Below are 21,630 nucleotides of genomic sequence, written 5' to 3'. Positions count from 1 at the left end.
GGACACGCAGCATTGTGGAGAGGACCTTTGGGATCCTAAAGTCAAGGTTCCGCTGCCTTGACATCACTGGCGGAAGCCTACTATACTCCCCAGAGATGGTATGCAAAATTATACTCACTTGTGCCATATTACACAATATTTGTGTACAAAGGAACATTCCCCTCCTTGAACCGGACCCAGACATGCCTGAGGATGATGATGAGGAGGATGCTGGCCTGCAACAGGAGGGGGAACAACCTAACACCGCAGCAGGAGTGCGTAGGCGCCAACAGCTTGTGAACAATTTTTTTACTTAAGTCATTATAATCACTTGTATTCCACACTTGTAAATAAACACAGATCACAAACACCACATCATGCTTTGGCCTATTCATTTCTGACCACCTTTAGTTTGAAATAGCTGAAGATGAATGTCGTCTCATTGATCAAGAATGCCATTAAAAATCATCACACCAAAAATAAACATCACAACTGTATGCACAGAGGGTAGGATGTGACATGTTACATTACCATACACAGAGCCCAACAAGAGTACAAATGTGACAATTAGACATGCCGGATCCAAACAACTGAAACAGTCTCTCATCCAGCCCAAAATTGGAGATCATTTGAAAGTCACATCACACGGGTTCAGAGACAGGGTGGGACCATCCATGTGTACGTGAACATGTCATCAATGGCTTCTCTCAAGTGTATGATGTGAGCAATACACAATTGCAACAACATCAGCTGCCACTAACTCAGGAGGAGACCTTGAAGTTACAGTGACAACATACACACAGACAGGTCATACTGGATCCACATTCCCACACACATGTACACATATGTCATACAACCAACCTAATATTTGAAAGTAGACCATCACAGTTGTGTCCCAGTTTGAACCTAGCAGGAAGATTGTAACATGACACTAAACCAGTTTATGCAGAAAGGGACACAGACAAGCAAAACAATCTTCGCATTATCACATCGTGAACGCTGAGAGTCTTGCAAACTTAGGGGGTCATTCTGACCCTGGCGGTAATTACCGCCCTGGCGGAGGTCGGCGGTAGCACCGCCAACAGGCTGGCGGTGCACCGATGGGCATTCTGACCGCGGCGGTTCAGCTGCGGCCAGAAACGGACTTCCCGCTGCCCTTGAGAATCCACCATGGCGGCGGAGCGCGCTCCGCCGCCATGGGGATTCTGACACCCCCTACCGCCATCCTGTTCCTGGCCATTTTCTCTTTGGTCCTACGTTTACAGTCATGCCAGCGTTTCTTACACTCAGTGACTGTCCGGCGTTCTTCAGCCACACTGTTTATCTTGTCCACAATTTCTTTCCAGATGGCCTCTCTCCTACTGAGTGGCAATTTTGAGGATATGAAAAGTTGGTGCTGGTGTTCCGTCACCTCTTTCACCAGGATTTCCTGCTCCTCTGCACTGAAGCGACACTTTCTTTTTTTCTTTAACATGTCCTGGTTCCTGTATGCTTCCTCCTGGCTGGGTCCTGGTCTGCTCTCATCCTCCTGGGGTCTGTTGGGGCATCTGGGATCCATTTTGGGTCTCCTCTCCTGTAAGTGCAGTTTTCGCGCTAAAATGTCACGCAATAGCGTGAAAAAAAACGGCGTATTCACGATTGCGCTGTCGTAAATCGACCCACAGTGATTTGCGTCACTTTTACATTGGTTTCCCTTACGACAGACCGACGCTGTTTGCGTCACGAAATAATGACTCCCACCTGTTGGTTGCGCCGCCGTACGTCAAAGTATAAATTTGACGCCCGAATGGCGCATCCAAATGGCGTTAGACGGCGCAAATTTTTTTGACGCAAAACTGCGATAGCGCAGTTTTGCGTCAAAAAGTATAAATATGGGCCTTTATGTCATAATTGCACTAAAAAGTGGACTACTTTTTAGAGGCCAAGAAATTACTGATAAAAAACTCAAAGCCTATAGTTAGTTTGGTGCATGTGTCCACCTTTTGGACACTGTTAAATAAATTGATTTTTCGGCAGAGGTAAGGCTTTTGATCCAGCTTTGTTGTCTAATTTGTCCTTTACGCGTTTTTCTAGTTTTATCTTGTTTAATATTGCTTATTGTTTATGTTTTAATGGCAGTATCACTGAGTTTCCAAGTAATTTTTCATATAACAAGGCCTTAACATTCATTTTGTTGAGGTAAAATAACATGATCATTCCTTATATATCCAGGATGATTTTGACTACTTTCCCAAATTGTATTTACTTATGCTTTCAGTCTATTTCTAAACTCATGATTTAAGTTGGCTTATAACCACTACATATAAGTGCACATTCTGGATTTGTATCAGCCTATGTTTCGATTAATATAATGTTTTACTGTGTTTCTGAAAGTTGTTATGTTATTTTTGATCACTTATTCGCTAGCACAAGTGGCACACCTCACTGTTTGGTTTACAGAATAGCATGTGTGTATCTTGCTTTAATACACAGGCACCTACAAATAAGACAGTCATAGCTTTAGGCATACTTTTAGTAACAATAATTTTCTCTTATAAATATTTTAAATAGCATTTTATTGCATTGGGTCATTGTAGAATACAATTTATATCTATGGTCCTGAGAATGGACCCGCATACTTACAGCTTATGAGACCGAACAAAATATCAACGCTGTTCCACCTCTTACTTGTTTCAGATTGGACACTTCAACTTTTTGATTAAACCTGAGGACTGTTCTCAGTTATCAGGAGGGTGAACATCACATGCACTAGTCTATGAACTTTGAACAAGAACTATTTTGCTTTGAGTAACATTATTAATGTAGGTAGGGTTATGCTTGTACTTTTAAATGCCCTTGATATCATTTCTTTGAATACTCCCCAAATGTATGACTTGCTCATAGGATCTTCTGTACGCCTGCTTTCCTGTCTTTTCGTGTTTTTTCTTTAATTGACCTTATGAATTTTTGCTTACGTCCTCTTGATAACCTTGGGTTTCAACATCCTTTTTAAGTAATCCCCTTTTCTTAGCGTTGTTTCCTCATATATTTCAGATACCCAAACTTCAAAAGGGTTATTGGGTTGCCCATCTTTTCTTAAATGGCGCTATCAAACACCAGCATGGAATTTGGTTCCGTAAATGTATTATCTGCATTCCATGCCAAATGACTGCTAAACTATTTATGAGGGCTTTTGATTTTTTATATATTTGCTTTATTGAGAGGGACTTTTCCCTTCAAAATATTCCTCAGATTTATAAACAAAGTTTCAAATACGGATATTGTATCTTTTTCTTTGTGAAAAGTTCAGCATAAAGTACACATTTCATGTCACTTCTCTCTTTCCTGTCATTCCGTGTGGTCCACATGCCTATGTATCTGGCCCACGGCAGGGTGGTCCACAATAAGATGAAGACGAGGCCAGACAGGCCAATGAGAGACTAGTTTCTCAAGAGGCTCCTTGCAGCAAGATGCTGTGCGTTTCACTGAGAGCAGCATTAGCCTTTGTGTACTAGAGTACTCAGTGGGACTCTTTACCATGCAGCATCATCGTTAATATGGCATAAATCAACTGCATTCCTCATAATGCACACATGTGGAGAGGCGTGCATGGGCCTTCTGTCCAATTTCTCAATATGCTGGCATAAGAACCCCTGAATTTAACAGGGGGGTGTGGTGTGATGTGATGCCCAAAGTAACTGGCAGATTCTACTTTTCAAATGGTTCAGTGACATAGATGCTCAATAATTGTTATATCTATTCCTGAAGCTGTAATGTAAGTTAAGAGTGTGTTAAGGACTCTTCTTTCGGAGGCAGCTGTTGTGACACTGACATGCACCCCTTCTGCTCCTTTGGAATCTGAAGGGAGACTTGGACTATATTGCATAAATTAAGATGCAAGCACCTATTTGCTGATCCTTATCACCATTACTCTACTCCGCGCAGGGTATTTCATACTGAAAAGCTGCAGATTCTGCCCTCACCGTGGCCTTTTTAAGACGCCTAAGGTATTGCAGCCGCTGAGCAACCTAGAGATGTATGATCCTCTTAAAGGCACACTACATCTGAATGTGTTCATCTTCTAATCCCTAGCTGCTGGGTATCGTATTTTGCAAGCCCATATCATCAATGACTAACAGCTGCCGCACTGCAGATTATGAGCTCAGCCAAGCACCCCATTCCACAGCCTGGGGTATTTCAGCTGCTGGGAAAGTGACACAAGTAAACCCTCTGCTGGGGGAGACACACATCAATGATCTTGCTCACTAAAATAATTTTCCATGGCACAGATTTTGCCTATTCTGCAAACAATGAATTTGGCAAAAGTATATTTAAAAAATTAGATGTAGTTTAGCAATTATTAATGCAGTGACACAAAATACACTGCAGAGAGCTATTAAGTAAACTTGTGATTCCCTGTGACAGTTTATACAACAGCGATTAGTTTTAAATGCATATTTCTGATGTGAAATTTTGCAGTCCTACATTATGCCAAAGCAACTTACAGATGAAGAATGTTTACATCGTTTTGTCTACTTGCAGCATCATAAAATGTCAGACAAACCGGGCTGTACATGGGTATACCTTGAAGACTAGTAGTAAATGTCGGCCCTATCAGCTAGAGCCATCTATGTTCAAACTAACTTTTCGGTAGTGAATGTATCATTTCAATGTGATGTTCTTTTCTTTGAGTCTGTGATTCTGTATGAAAGAACGTGGTTATTTAAACAGTACTGCTGACTGCAATGATATTTTAATTATCTTAATTAACATATGTCATCCAAACATGGCATTGAATGATACAAAATAAGTCAAGGGTCATCTCATCATATGTGCTAAGGCACAAACTTATTCTATACAAATATTTAATTTAAATTGTATAATAATGGAACAAAGAATTACCATGTGATGTAAAATGTGGAGAGAAGAACTAATGTTTTTTCACTTACAAAATGATCTTAGTAATAATTATTTTCTTCTTTTCTTCGAGTACCTTTTCCCCAGCTATCATGTCAAAATATGACTTCTCCTCAAAATGTCCCCCTGGCTGAAGTATTACGTCTTGGTAGTATGCGTAAAAGAGAAACAAATCCAGTAGTTGTGTGTTTTTGTAAAAATAACCTATAGAAAACTCTTTCAGGGACGTAGGGATATCATCGGGAGGCTAAAATTTGCTTTTCATTACTGAGGGCCTCAGACAAACATTAAGCAGAATGTAGTCTTCATAAATTCACGAGAATCCTTCAACCATCCTGTTACCCACTTGCAATACCTTTAAAGTGCTGAATTACATATGTAATTTTACCTGAAATTGTGTTTTTTGCATAAATAGATTGAAGAAAAATGAATGTGTATACATGTTTGTGGGGAAATAAGAAAACTAGGCATCACTAACTGTAGCACTTCTCTGCATCAATAAAAGTTTTGGTTCTGATACAATAAATGTGAATCTGCATTAGTTCTGTGATATTGGTCACTCAGACTCACTGGATATGAATGGTCCTACATGTGTACAAGTGTAACACAATTATCCTATTCCAACTATTAAAGGTGCATTTCTGTGTGATTAAGGTAGACAATGAAGCATACTTAACACAGAAGGGTTGCATTTTGACGCATCCCACCGTGGTTGTTATTTGATGGTTCCAATGTACGTCATATATAACTTTGAGTGAGATCCCTGATCTTTAGGCCACATTTAACATTATTTCAATAATAATTAGAAAAACCGACCTTTTTTTGATGTCTAAATATTTTTAGACAATGAGGTCCAAATTATAGATTAGTCACTTAAGAGTGTCATTAATTTACCATGTTAGGAATAATCATACCGCTAATGAATTAGTAGTGTCTGAATTGTATGTAAAATACCGGTAGCGTTACTGATATTGTCGCAATTGTTATTAGTACTACTACAACCACAGATAGGACAGGTGCCATCAAACCTCAAAGGAAAATATATCATGATTGGCTCATTCCACATGCTCCATTGATGCATCTGGTTTCCAAATCCAGAGGGTCAACAGATTAAAGGCAAACCCCAGTTCTTCCTACATCAGGAATGTATAAAATTATTGAATATTTATAGTGGTATTAACATCTAACAATAACGCTGCTGGTCTAATGTTAATCATGTGTGAACTAACTCTGTAGAGTGGGAACCATCTATGTTCCTGTTTATTCCAAGTGTATATGGATTTGTACTTCCACATTGGTGTTGCAGCTTCTAAGGGTATGCTGTTCCTTTTATAGAAAAGATGAAGAATAAAAGAATAGGTACGGCTCATGTCTGAGGTACCAGGAAAGCCTGGTCCCTCAGGAGCAAGAGCCCTCACACATCCAGAAGGGTGTCATGCTTCATCATAGGACATGTTCCTCATTGGGTGAGCACTGCACTGCCCAATGGGCACCCACAAGGGGGGTCTTTGCCAGAGACCTTTTTGTAAAAGACCATTTGTGAAGTGTTGGTGCTGGGCTAATAGTGTAGATTGGAATAAAAATTGTGAGTGCGATGCAATCTGTAGGATAAAATTGTCTAAGTGCTCCTCCATTTCTTTGTATTGGAATTGTCTGAACATCCTTGCCCTTCCTCGTTTTCCTTGAGGGACTGCCTTCTTTGAGACATTAGGTTTTGTTCAACCTTTCCAGTAATACGATATGGTGATTATTGAGCACCCCCTGCCCTTGTTTAAAATCTTTTTCGGGCTGCCATGTACTTCCAACATGGCACCCCTGATTTCTTGAGCCTCTATTTACAGACACACTCTAGCCTGCAGCATTAGGCGGCTGCAGCAGGTGCAGTCAATTGGCTGTGCTCAGCCCTACACTTAAACATCAGCCTGCCTACCTGCTCCTTCACTTCTGAGGAAGCAGAGCTGGGATAGGCTGACCGCTGGAGGCCACTCCATGTTTTTTGTGAGTATTGCTGTTTTCAGGACTGGTTTGGCTGTTCCCACTGTGAGGAGCCCCCATTTTCATTATTAATGGCCAATTATTTGTCTTTCATAGCACACTAAGTAGCATTTGGTCTGCCTTCATTCCAGGGGACACTATTGATACCCAAGTGGGGTGAATTAACCCTGCTTGACACAGTGTGTGCAATCTGTGAAATATGGTTTTCCGTTGTTATGTCAGGTGTGCATTATATGGTGGGTTTTACTATACTTTTAAGGATTCACATTGTTTTATGGAAGTACACCTACAGTACATGTGAGTAAAAAACTAGGGATGTTATACCCCTTGTCAGAGGAATAACTCTGAGTTGTGATATATGCAAGCAGCGTGATTGATGGTGTTTTTGCTCTACTTTAAGTAGGTTCCATAATAATAATAAGGTACTAACCTTTCACCAAGTGTTGGTGATTTGTGATGGGTAATCGTTGGAAATGCATAAGGTTAGATGTAAACCACTTTGTAGATTAGAAAACTTGGTCCCTGAAGAATTGCCATAAGATCGGTGTTGACTTAGGAATGGCATGAAATATGTTGACCCACTGAGCTATCAAAAATCATTGCCTCTCCAAATAGTGACCATCCTTTTAATTAGGCAGATGGACTCACTTATAAAAGTTTCTCTGAGGACCACTTTGTCTATTTTATCCTGCACATTCCTTCATACTCACAATTTGTATTCCAATCTACACTATTAGACCCACACTTCACATACAACGGTTTACATAAAAGATCTCTGGCAAAGAGCCCCCTTGTGGGTGCACCTAGGGCATTGGAGCACTGGCACAACAAGGAGCATGCCACATGATGAAGCATGACACCCTTCTTGGTGTGTGGGAACTCTACCTCCTGAGGGACCAGACCCTTCCTGGAACCTCAAACTTGAACCATACCTATTCTTTCATTCTTAATCTTTTCTATAAAGGGAATGGCATACCCTTGTTGCGATATTTAGCCTAGTTTAGTATATTAGTAGAGGATCGTGTGTGCTCCTGTTCTCTTCTCTTTGCAGACCATTTCAGCTTTTAAGACATGTTGAGAAACCTAATTTATTAAAGGGAGAAAATTGTTTAACAGTTATAAATTAAAATGTATTTAGGAATGCTTTTAGTATGCATGAGGGGCTTTAAAGCTGGAATGTTTAAATTGCAAGTGTTTTGCATAACAGAACAAGAAGATACCTTAATTATGTACTGGTGTAACGTGGTATGATACCAAAATTTCCTAAAGTTTTGGCACATTGTGGCAATATTTCAAATTTGAATGAAACATGCTCACTCATGTTGGACAATAGCAAATGTCTACAACATCATTTGTCTTGATTAAGTATTACTAGATTGCCATCATAGAATCTAGTATAAACCACATTCTTTATAAATTATGCGGTGCGGCCTTGGAAGGCAGGCAGGGGACAAGTGGTTTATAAAATGTATAAGCAAGGATATTTTAAATGTGACAATCAAAAATGGTCACAGATATCTATAAGATGGTGTGCAATCAACAATATATGTTTGCTGAGCAGTTTATTGAGCTTCTTATGTAGTCTCCTGAACTGGACTGTAAGCAATCTTAAATTGCGCCTCCAAAATTACCTAAGCATATGTATGTGATATATTATTGGATGTATCTTATTCACCACCTATCATGGTTCCTCATCACTTTCATTGTATAAACCCACTCTGATTTTGTCCTTGTTTAAAGGATTTACTGATTTGTAGAATGTGTATTATGCAATTAGGAAGTAAGTGAGTAATAAAGACTTCAGTACTTCAGTATTATCCAAGTAGAAAGAAATCACTGTTATGTGAAATAGAAGTTTCACTTTTTGTTTGTTAATCTATGCACCACCCATCCCCACTGCTTATGCTCATGCTAATTAACATCTATCTTTTTACTTCAGTTAGAAAACAAAAACCACTAAGTAATGTTGAAATCTAGAGATGACCTCTCTTGACACAAACACCACACATACGTGCACACAGACACATAGACACACACACACTCACTCCCACACACACATTTATGAGGGCTGGCCATTGACTGTAATGGAGCGTGTAGTTACTATTCAAATTCAAAGCGTGCTGTATTACTGGGTCAGGTCATAAAGTAGGCTAAAGCAAACATAACAGCGCTTTTAGGCCCAGATTTGTACTTTTTGAGGCTAAACTGCTTAAACGCAGTTTAGCCTCAAAAAGTATACCGCCGGCTAACGCCATTCCAAGACGCCGGCCGGGCATCATATTTATGGAATGGCACAATCTGATGCAAAGGGAGGGCTTACGTCATGGAAAATGACATTAGCCAGCTAGACATGTCTAGCGCCAAAATATAAATATGGAGTTAAGTTTTCACTGAATTAGCATAATAAATTGATGTTAATTCAGCGCAGAGTATACATATGCCCCTTTGTGTTTTGATACTCTCACTCTAAAGTAACTGAGCACACTACAGGGACCAATCCTCATAGGGTGCTGGTCTTCATAGAGATTACATTTATCTGATTTTGTCAGGTTTACCAACAACACCCTTGTAGTGTGGGTTAAATATACTGTCAAGCACACATGCCCGCGCTCACACACATGTTCAGGTTTTTAAGGTTTGCCATTCTGTATTATTTCCATATCTGCACACAACAGCATTAATAAAAAAAAAAAAACGGCTGAATAGGTGCAAGAAAGATTTTGCTTGCCTTGAAAGGTAATCAATGGAATGTGAGTTTTATCTTTAGAATACTTGCCTTGCAGGGGCTTTGAGTGAGACACATCACACTTTTTCTTTCTTTCTTGAAGATATTTGGAGAGACGAAATGGCTTTTACCTCTGTTTATAGCTCGGGCAATCCATAATGTGCATCAAAGCGTGATTTATTTGCTGCCCGGTGATGAACTGCAATTCAATGACTATGTTACAATGAATATAAAACATATATTCTAGTTTCAAGCTTAGACATATTGATTTTTTTCTCTTTTTTCGTTCAATAGTAGCAACTAAATTGGGATTTGCCTGTGATATAAAAGACTTTCATTATGCTTCAGTACCACAATATATTGTAATGCGTTTATCTTACCATAAACCTGAAAACAATAATATAGTGTATCATAGTTAAAGCTAAAAAAAATGCATTGGACTATCAGAATACATATTTGGTAAAACCATTCTGTTTGTTTACTACCTGATTAATGTATTGGTAAATATATGTGTTAGAGGAGCGCAGCATTTTAAAACTCTCAGGACAGATTTTTTTGTTTATATGGGATTCATGGATTTTATCATGTGGAACTGACTTGATGGGAGGTTGAAGCTGACGTGAGGGTGGAATAAAAGATGTGGGGTTGTGGCATGAATGGGGTGGAATAGAGTTAGGCAAAGGTTAAGGTAAGCGCACGTTGAGGTGGTGTATGGTTGTAGTGATGTTAAACTGACGTTGATGTTGGAGTGATATCTCAGCCAGCATGGGGGATCTCAAAATATGCTGGGCTGTCATCTGCCAGAGAGAAGGAGTCCAGAGCCTCCACTTCCTCACAGGCTTGCTGGCAACACATTAAGGTCCAAATGAGACCCTAGCTCCCTTTTAGAGTTCTACTTCACTATAACTGTAGTTCTTTTACTCACACGTTTTCAGATGGGAATATACTGAGATAGGTGGTTATTGAAGGAAGTCATCATGGTGCAATGTTGAACCTCAAATGTACCTTTACGTGTATGAAATTTAAGATAGAACAGTATTTTGTAATTGATATATTTATATTTACTTTATGACACCTCATCTTATTTCCAAAACAATATTCACAATCCTTTGCTGGTTTTAATCTGGGAAAGCAAATTATTTAATAGAAATGTGCAAAAGGCTAACTGTTCAGCAAAGCAAAAGTGAGGAAAAGGAGACTATGAAAGTGGGGGTAGCTCCTTCATATCAACTGTGAATATCTTATCTGGTCTTCGTTTTTTTTTTTTTTTAAATGTTCATCTGGTGCTTGAGGTTCAGCATTTGCTGTTAAATGTACTGACTTCAAGTTCCATCATGCACAGTAAGGATGAACAAAATAAGGTTTTCACACCCAAAATAATGCAATTTGTCATATGGGGTGGTATCTAACAGTCACGCTAATCTGATCATACTTTTTCCAGCCATGCAAATTTTAGTGAACTCTGAAACGTCACACATTGACAATAATATGTAAAATGTATGCATGTACCATGGCGGTTTTTAGGCCAATTGCGTCAACATTTGCAGGCATTAAAAATTAGGGAAAAAAGGTGCAGTGAAATCCCTTAAATTTCACTGCACCATTTTTGCGGGCCTTCTAACAGGGGAATGCCCCTCTTGCATACATTATGCCTGGAGCTGGCATAATGTGGCGCAAGGGGTTACCAAGTGGCGCAATGAATGCATTGCGCCACTTTGTAAATATGCTGTGGGGAAAAGGCCACCTTATCATCAAAAAATGGTGCTAATGTGGCAAGTGGCTTGTTAATATGCCCCTTAGTTTGACTGAAAGCCACATCCATGTCTTGCTGCTACAGTTACTGTTTCCTCTACTGTTACATTTAGCAATGACGATACTAATTACAGAAACATTGAAAAAGTGTATTGAATTTTAGCAGCATTTATGTAGTGCTTTCCTACCACTTGTTGCGGCTCCAAGGGGTATTCCATATGGTCAGGTGAATAGTTACTACACCTATAGTGCATCAATGAAAGCCGGGGCTGGTTGGAGCGGCTTATAGTAATAGTGAGTTTTTGTGCCCTGCAGAAGGCCCAGAGAGTTTGCTCCAGACATGGCACAGCAACATGTATAGGATTCTTACATGTGGGGCAGTAAGTCAAAAGAGTGTGAGAATATGATTGTGAATATGACTATACCACTACCTGTGTAATAAAGCATATGTAAACTAGACATTGCATCTGGACTCTAAATGCCAAAAATCCACTTGCATAACAGTTATCTCTATGCCCTTCTCTCTGTAAGGTGTAAGTGGACAAGATGCAGTGATGCAAGCATTATTTAGTCCTTCCTCTAGGAAGGCAGACATGCGCACAGACATCAGGCTTCCTTGTACAGTTGTAAAACCGTTCATTATTTTGTTAAAAGTGCCTAATACAGAAAACAACTGGTCATTCAAAAAATGTCCCAATCTTCCATCTCAGCCACGTGCCTCAGAGTGGTGATCCCAAGGGTCTGATGAAGGCCCCATCCCTTGCCATTAGCAGAAGCATAGCTGACAATTTGCTTTTAAATATTTATGAACCTGCCATGCTGCCAATTCTTTTATTTTAATCAGCGAGGACCTTTAAGTATGTGTGACCAGACCTCACCTTCTTCCACCGCTAGTTAGTGAAAAGCAGAACTGTACATACATTGGTGACTACCCGTATTTAGAGATTCCGAAATATTTATTTTTGTTAGGAACTCTAACTATTACCTTCCGAGCCACGTCCTCAGTGGCTCATTATGGGGCATATTTATACTCTGTTTGCACCAAATTAGTGTCATTTTTTTTTACTCTAATTCGGTGCAAAACTAACTCCATATTTATACTTTGGTGCTAGACCCCTCTAGCACCAAATTTATGGAGTTAAAGTCATATTTTGAAAGTGGAGACCTACTTTGCCTTAATGAGATGCAAGGTAGGCGTTCCCGTGCAAAAAATGACTCTATGGCCTTAACGCCATATTTAGGGGCATATTTATACTCTGCAGCATATTTATACTCTGTTTGCACTGAATTAGTGTCTTTTTTTTTAACTCTAATTCGGTGCAAAACTAACTCCATATTTATACTTTGGTGCTAGACCCATCTAGCACCAAGGCCCTGATTTAAACTTTTTTTGCACCTCATTAACGTCATTTTATGACGCAAAAGTGGGGCAAACTTACAAAATATTGGCCCTTATTTATACTTTTTGCTGCAAAACTGCACCGGCTTGCACCATTTCTGTGCACCAGCCGGGCACCATATTTATGGAATGGTGCAAGCCGGTGCAAAGGGTAGGCTAGAGTTTTAAAAAATGACTTTAGTCGGGTGGGGCTAGCAGTATAGAAGAAGAGGGTTTAGCACCCAAAAATGGCTTTAGGCAGGTTAGAGTAAAAAAAAATGACTCTAACCAGATTAGCGTCATTTTATGGTGCTAAACCTACCATGCCACATTACTCCTGCCTTAGAAAAGGCAGGAGTCATGCCCACCACCCCAGTGGCCAGCACAGAGGACAGGGGTCCCCTGGACATGGCCATTGCACCATGTGCCATGTATGGGGGCCCATTTCAGGGCCCCCTATGGCACTTTCAAAAATAAAATGCACTTACCTGTACTTACCTGGGATGGGGTCCCCCATCCTCGCAGTCCCTCTAGTGTGGGTGGTGGTGCCCCTAGGGCCTAGGGAGGGCACCTCTGGGCTTATTCCATGGTGTTCCACCATGGAAATAGGGCCACAGGTCCCCTAACACCTGCCCTGACCCTGGTCTTAAAAAATGGGGCAAAGCAAGCTTTGCCCCATTTTTTGACCCCTCCTCCCTCCCGGTGCAAAACCTTTTGGGGCAAAACTGCCTTAGTGCAGTTTTGCACCAAAAAGTATAAATAAGGCCCTATGTCTTCAAAAGCTGATTCAGCATATAGCCCAGTACATTAACTTAGGCCTTTTGGGACAGTTTCCCAATTATCCCTCAAATCTATCATTCCAGGAATAGCAGCCAGACTTTAGCTTAGTAATGGAATTCCCTTCCTATAGTTTTATCGCTGACCACTTAAAAAATCTTACTCTGTAATAAGCTGGAATCCTGGCTTTTTAGTTCTGTTTAAATATTGACCATTCTTGAAGCCTGTTGTTTCAATGCTTGCACACCCATTTTTGGGCACCTGTTGTTTTCTATATATCACATTTGTCAATCAGTTATTTGGAAGTGTCTCAAATGCCATCATCAAGTCTAATCTATCCCTAGCAGGCATCAGCACGCAGATGTCCTTTTGGCAATCCCTCGAGCATGCCCCTGTTGGTAAAATCGCTCTCTTTTTTATGGTCAAACCTGCGAGTGCATGTGCTAGTGCATGTGTCTAACATGAGAGACACTGTTGTGTTCAGTAAAGGGCTTGAAGCCCGCTTGTCGCTCACCATTTATATTTGTGCGTGGAACTCTTCTTTATAGCCTCGTAATTCGTCAAGGCATGTCTGGCATCATTTCCGTTCCTCTGTGTGGAGAAGGGATCAAGCACTAATTGATCTCAACTTAATTAGTGCCTATCCACTGCTCCCAATGTGATTGAGGTACTATTTTGTTCTAACTTACAGTGCCCCGCAAACAAAAGGCTTGTGACTGGCAAAACATGTCCAGCAGGACAAACCAAATTGCAAAGTTTTATTTTTTAATGCTAACTTTATTTTATTTTGTTAAGTCAACTTTTCTCAGTTTCCACTCATCTTTTTTTTTTTGCTCATGGGCACTGTTGTCGACGGTGACAATTAACTTGCTCGAAATATGTGAGACCCATTGCATTGCAAATGCTTGTTTTAATTTTAATGTTTTTGAAGCACACAAGAGAATACATAAAGAAACTAAAAATATCATTACAATATTCCATGCTTATATTCTTTTCAATCAATCTTTTCAATTATTGCTTCATTCCTAACCATTTACTTACCATCTAAATTCCCTGCTATGTAATTTATCTGTAATTGATTAATAATACTCCCTCCCAAAAATCATAGTCTAAACAGCATTACCTAACTCTTCAACCATTTCAAAATTGGAGCCCAGATTTTCTCTGCCCTTTTTTGGCAGCCCTGCCCTAACAGGCATACAAATTAATCTCCATTGAGATTATTCGAGCCAACCATTGATGATACGTTGGGAGATTGGGTTTTAACCAATCAGCCGCAATGAAACTCCCACCACTGTCATGGCAAGAAATACAAAGTATTGATGTTGGCCAATATCCTCACAGTCATCAATTCCCAATAATACAGGTTGGGGTGTTAAACATATTTTCTGCGCCAAAATGGCTTCCAGAAAATGAATGATTTCTTTTTTAAGCTCATCAATTTTAAAACAGCCCCAAGTCTGCATTTGAACTATTACATGGAAGGCAGGTGATACCAACATTACGTCCCCATTTGGCAATTTTGGCAGGGGTTTAATATAAATTAAATAGCATCTTATAATGCTGTGCCTGGGGTCCAGCAGATAGCAGTACCAGCTGGCCCAATTCTAAACATTCTAAAAACATAGCTTCATTCAAACCCAACCATTGGCTCCAATTCTCTGCTTGTTTCCCCAGATCGTCCTTCATATATTCCATAAGCAACTGATAAATGTTGCTGATACCGCAGTCCTTTGAGCCCCCAAGCAGCTCCATCACTGGGACTTTCTCCCCACAAGAGCACTCCCTACAGGCTTTCATTAAAAAATCTCTAAACTGAAGAAACTTAAAGAAATCCCCTTTATCAAGACAAAAAATATCTTTCAATTCTTCAAAAGATTTCATTTGCTTGTCTGTAAAAAAATCCCTCATCTTCTGACTTCCCCTTGGTGCCCATTTGCTACAATATTGCTACAATATTGATCTAAAATTATATCTGGAAGGATTGAAGCATTCCATAGTGGTATGTAGTAATGATAGCTCCCAATTCATATTTTCTGCTTCACTTGCATCCATAGCTTAAATGCAGCACTGATTGTTTTAAATGTAACTTTTTTTAAAGTAACTTGGTTTGACTATTTACATTTCCTCAAATCAAGCTGTAAATTGGTGGGAGTACTTCCCCTAGTACTTATCCAGAATTATCTGTTATCATTAGCGTTCCAATGAATTGTAGGATGGCAGCCCAATAATAGTGTTTAAAATTAGGCACAGCCCGCCCACTCCTCTCTCTAGGCAGCACTATATACTTAAAAGCCCTTCGAGCCATAGCAAATGACCATATAAAGCTACTGGCTATCTCTTCCATAAGTTTAAACCAAATATGCTCAAATTCCAATGGAATAGTCCTAAAGAGGTCCAGTACTCTAGGAAGGAAGAGCATTTTCTTAACATTTTAATAAAATTGCATCACCCTACTATTGAAAGTTGTAGATTGTTTGTGTGTTGCAGTTCTCCCTTAGTGTTATCTAACAACAGAGTTTCTTTTAACTATATAGTCCACATTACTTGTTAGCTTAACTCCTAGATATTTCACTTCATCAGTCCTCAGTTCGTCCTCAATGTATATCATTTCATTGGCCAATATCTGACATTTATTCCTATTTAGAAGATATCCCAACACATTACCAAATCCCTTAGCTTCCTTCTCAACTTCTATTAGGGCAGTCTCAGATTTTGGTGTTACTAAGGCAATATTGTTCACATAGCCTAGTATTTTAGTGCTAAACCGATATGTTTCTATCAGCACAATCAGTTTATTATTTAATAACATTCATATTAGTGGAACTATATATAAGGCAAAGAGCAGGGGCTAACAAGGGCACCCTTGTCTTGTGACACTTAAAATTGAAAAAGCTTCTGATTCTAGACACGCTATTTGAAGTCTTGCAGTAGGATTGTTATATAAAGCATGAATAGCTCCAATAAAGCCCGGTCTATATTGCTCCACCTCAACACAGCCCATCGGTAGTCCCATGTCACCTGATCGAAGGCTTTTTCACATGGGACCCCTAGAAACCGCCATCCTATCAAATAAAATTATTACACTTCTAACATGGTCAGGAGTCCCCTCTTCCTGGGATGAATCTTTTCTGCCAAGGGGAAACCAGTTTGCTGATCACCATGTTTAGTCAGAAAGCAAGAACCTTTACACAAAGCTTAGCATCCCCAATGATTAGAGAGGTAGGCCTGTATGACCCTAGTTCAGTTTGATCATTCTCTTTTTTCATAAAAACAATAATATTCGCAGGTAACAAGGATGCTGGGTCTTGAGTCCATCCTGAATGCCTTTAAATAAATCAAAAGGATTATCCCTTAATTCCTGAAAAAACACCTTATGCTGCTTATCCAGTCCAGCAGCCTTCCCAGAGGCCAATGAACCTAAAGCTACTTCAATTACCTCTAAAGTTTTTGGGGCCACAAACCTCTCCCTTTCATCATTGTCCAACCGTCCTCCTGCGACATAGCCCAAATATTGGCTTATCCCATTATCGATAGAGTTATCCTCCTGGTGATACAGATTCTTGTAAAAGTCACTGATCACCCCAAGTATAGCTATTGTTCCTTTTACTAATTGCCCATGTACATCCCTTATTTCTTTAATATTACTTTAAGCCATCTTCTGCCTTGTTTTCGGAGCCAGTAATTGATCAACCTTTTTGCTAAATTCATTACTCGCCTAGCAAAGTGCCTGGAACTTACCGCACCCTTCTCCAAATAAAATCGCGCTCATTAAAAATATCTTATTATTCAGACTGTTGCATTATTTTTAAAAAGTCTGCTCATTCCCTAATACCCCTTCTTGAAAGAGCTGCATGTGCTCCTCTGTTCACTAATTTGGGGTGCAAAACACCACTGCATAGCCTTTAGGACACTGCAACTCCAGGTGGAGCAGGTGTGCTGGGAGCTCTGTCCTTTGAGGTGTACTTCTTAGCTGCCCAGTTGCAGTGGCTGTCACGTTGGACAGTGGGTCAATATATAAGTGAGGCTAGTGACTCAGGTGGAACTTTTACACCCACAATATTGCATACCATGCTCTCCCCCAGGATGCTGCCCTCCTCCCTTTGGCCTCTACAAGTGGCAACAGCACGGACATGTGTGCTTCACATACATTGACTTTCCCACAACAAACCGTTCTGTGCTCCAAAGATTCCTCGCTTTCTAGGCTTCTTCACCACAAAACTATGGTGAGTTGAACACCATGCTCCCACAGTGGGTGATCAATACACCGAGGGTCATCTTCTTCCTTTTGCCCAATTATTTACATATTGTGCGCTGCTGGCTGGGTGATTCCTTACCTAACGGCAATTGTGAAATAGGGCTCAAACACTGTAAAATGCTGCAGACATTGAACCGCCTACACATCCAGTTTTACACACAATACTTACAATAGGCACAGGTCATCTCATTACCTGGCTCTATAGGGCCATCCACAAACTCTTTGACACCACTTTTAATACCGTCCGCCAACAGTGGGAAGAAGACATAAGGAGGGCAAAAAATGACAACAAAAGGGATGTGGCACTTATACACCCACAAGTCTCCAGAAATTTTCAGTTTATGAACATTCAGTTTTACATCCTATACAGTATAGAGTGTATCTCACCCCATCCGAACTGAATCGCTGCTACCCACAAGCGCTAATCACTTGCCCACATTCCCCCCATCTGGGTGTGGTTTTCTGACACATATTATGCTCCTGCCCCTCGTTACAGCATTTTTGGTGCCCAGTACAAACAACACTCCGCAAGGTTACAGATCTGAACACATGGGAGGCCAGTGCATTAGGTATTTTAAGGTGAAGAAAAAGTAACAAAGTCCACGACTGCTTTATGGCCTTGGCATTCCTTTTAGCCATCTGCTCTTTCACACTACATTAGCATTCAGCATCTCCGCCACCACTGGAGAATTGGTGAGGGGCCCTGAGTGGATGGGGCATGGTCGAGGAAGAGGCACTCTGCGATGAAAAGGTGTAAGGCCTCCTTAGACGTCCCATTTCCAATCATTGGGCTACAATACTCTGGTACTTCCACCAACGCACATGAGATGACACCATGCGCCTCTGATTGGCTAATATTTTCTTGTGACATAACTTTTTTTACCCAATTTGCTATTTACTAATATGCTGCTACAGAGCACCATCTTTGCCCTGATTTCGGGGTGTCTCATACCGTTTCACACCCTTCCTTCACCCCTAGAGCCCATCACCCTCATTGCCGCCACCCTACAAGTTTCAACTTGATATCATATGACAACAACACCCACTACCCGCTACCTTTTATGTCCAGTTACAAGCTCGCACCCTGCAACCGCTACCGATCAAATGCAAGACACTAGCAAAACTCTCCCTCCTCCCTTTGATTTTTCCTATCCCTGTTTTCCGTGGTGAATATTAATCATAGGCAGAATGAATACCTAATTAGCATCTCTTTTATATACATACTTCTCTCTTTTCAAATTTAAAAATGGTTTGATACATGAGAGGAAATGACTGTTTATTTTATCTGTTATATATATTGCCACATGCTCAGTGATACCGTTTTGTATGTTAACTGCTGCCTTGATTGCACTGTATGCACTGACTTTACCAATAAACATAGATTTTAAAAAATCACACTCATCTATATTCTGTTAGCAGCTATCACACTTTGACTCAATGGTCACTTTAAAAAAACTTGCAGACTGTAATGGGTCTTTTGTGTTGCAATTCCTTTTGTTCTATGATAGCAATTCTAAACATCTAAACATTTTAACCTCGGCAATTGCATTGAATTTGAAGCAGAAGAATCAAATTGTGTAACTTCAGTCTCTCAGAAAAGCTTTTTCAAATCTCGAGCTAGGGCAGGACGCTGGCAGCACTCCATGGGCCACACAGAACCAAAGCGAGCAGAAAGTGAGCATGCTGCAATTAACAGAAACATCGACTGGACCCACCATCCTTCCATTGCCGAGAAGCCATTTTTACACTCTGCAAGGAAGACACATCTGTTATAAAAGTGACAACACCTAAGATCAACCAGGAACACCTTCCTGATAATGATGCGAATATTTGCCTGGGTAAGCGAATGTAGCAGAGAGGAAGAAAATGAATTAAAGCTATTTTGAGGCCATGGCGATTTCAGTGTAACCAAGTTTATGGTGAGAGAACAATGTGCAGGAAATGTAAACTGAAATCAGAAGTGGATTGTTTACATTAGAGAAAATTACTTGTATATGTATAATGTAAAATATAGCAACACTGGCTGTTACTGAGTGCTTCAGAACATAATTGTTTAACATGCACAATGGGACAGGCAAGAGGTTAAATTGTGACAAAACTGCTGCAGTTTGCTTTCTGTGTCTCCCATGTAGAAGGTGGCAGAGGACCTTGCACCAGTATTTGCAGAGACTGTCCAGGCGTCCACTCTGGGGGTACTGAAGAGGACTACCATCTACTCATGGTGCACCTGCCCTGGCTGTTACAATGTACCACTCCGCTCCTCTTCAGTGCGCAATGAGCATGAATGACAAAATATTTTCAATATATCAAATTTGCGTTGTCATTTAAGAAGAAGAATGTTCAGCTAGTACAAATGGCATGAAATAAACATGTGTATAAATGTTCATTATATATTAAATTATCAAAATACATTTGGTTGTCCTCATCACTAGAGATTTGTGGTCAGGCTGCAATGAGTTTGCTCCCAATTTTCCATGCTTTCCCTCAGGGCTGCCCTTAGCCATGACTGGAAGTTGAGAACTATTGCAGTATCCTCCATACACTGCCCTGCGGAAGTCCTCCGCGGTAGGAGGTACTGCAGGCAAGAAATGATGCCCTATCTTCTTCGTAGCACAGCCTAAAAAGGTGAACACTAGCATGGGATTCTATGGAGGGCTAGTGGCGCAGAACACAAGGGGCTCACGTTCTGTCTATACCACAGGGTTCCTTTGCATTGCCATGTTTTGTTCTTAAACCTCACCAGCTCAACATTTCATAATACAGGTAATTTTGTTTTTGAAAACTCAACATGAAGTTACAAAGCATCGATATTTGCGACCTTAAAACACACTTACTATTCACAAAAATAGGGTGTGAAATGTGTCCTAATAATCAGATAGGGACACAAGACTAGAATCGAGTGTTGAAGACTGACAACCAGGTTAAATGCAGAGCATTGTGTTGAATGAATGAGTCATTCACTCAATAATCTCAGCAGATGTTTGTGGAGTTCAAATTGACAGACCAAATAAGATTGGTTTAAATCCAACTTTATTCATCTAAAAGATGGTTGGAAAAAACTCATATATAAAGTGGAATAGACAATGTTTACCAGGGATGAGGTGTTAACTGTATGTGGCAGTTACTTCCTAACCCAAGCTACCACAAAAAGAATGAGGTACAGCTGAAAATGGTATTAATCATCAAAAAAATCATGTTTTGCCTTTTGTTGTGCATTTGATCCCAATATAGTTTGCCAGGGTTTTCCTGGTGAAATATGTCAGGAACAAACAGAAGAAGTCTGTTAATTAATGCACAAGTGCTGTTTATGCAGAGATCATATTCACCCACTAGTTATAATCAGGCCTGTTGTGTCCTTATTTCACAATAGCAATCTAACAACTTAAGAACAAGGTGAGGAAAGGAATGCATGAGTTAATCTCATTCACTAATGATCTCCACATTCTAGTACATTGCTTTCACATTGAGCACCATAAAAGTGTTTATGCACTAACACCAACAGTATGGCATGGTGATCCCACTGAATACCTTCCACCTCACACCGACAGTTCTCAAACATAACATGCAGTACTATACATGAGTAACAGTGAATTATGGGTATGTTTTTCATAGAGGGATTCTGAGTGACGTCTAATAGAAAATGAGAGTGAAGCTGGTGTTGCCTATGATGTCACTCAGAACCCTGAGGTAATTCAATTTATACTCATCTACATTTGTATGTTATTTACAGCCCCAAAATCACATGTCCCTACCATCAAATACTGCACAGGGGCAAGGGATAATGAGAGAGCTATATGTAACATATTCTCTCCTCCCTGATGCAAATGTGAAAAATAAATATCTTACCTGCTATACTTAATCAAACCTACT

The 21,630-nt window shown here is 40.1% G+C and overlaps 1 protein-coding gene across 5 annotated transcripts in view; it reads left to right on the top strand.

The window, feature by feature from the left end:
* The window catches only part of CDH11 (cadherin 11), a 246,256-nt gene that overhangs the window by 57,552 nt on the left and 167,074 nt on the right, over positions 1–21,630 (top strand). Inside the window, exon 2 of one of the 5 annotated variants that reach the window (XM_069217108.1) lies at positions 19,382–19,598. The exons of the other annotated variants lie outside the window; for them this stretch is intronic. The gene's annotated coding sequence lies outside the window, so the exon portion shown is untranslated. The remainder of the gene's footprint in view (positions 1–19,381; positions 19,599–21,630) is intronic. 5 annotated transcript variants of the gene reach the window in all.

The sequence above is a fragment of the Pleurodeles waltl genome, chromosome 12 (assembly GCF_031143425.1).
Source record: "Pleurodeles waltl isolate 20211129_DDA chromosome 12, aPleWal1.hap1.20221129, whole genome shotgun sequence".
NCBI lineage: Eukaryota > Metazoa > Chordata > Amphibia > Caudata > Salamandridae > Pleurodeles > Pleurodeles waltl.
This window is presented reverse-complemented; position numbering and strand designations above follow the sequence as displayed.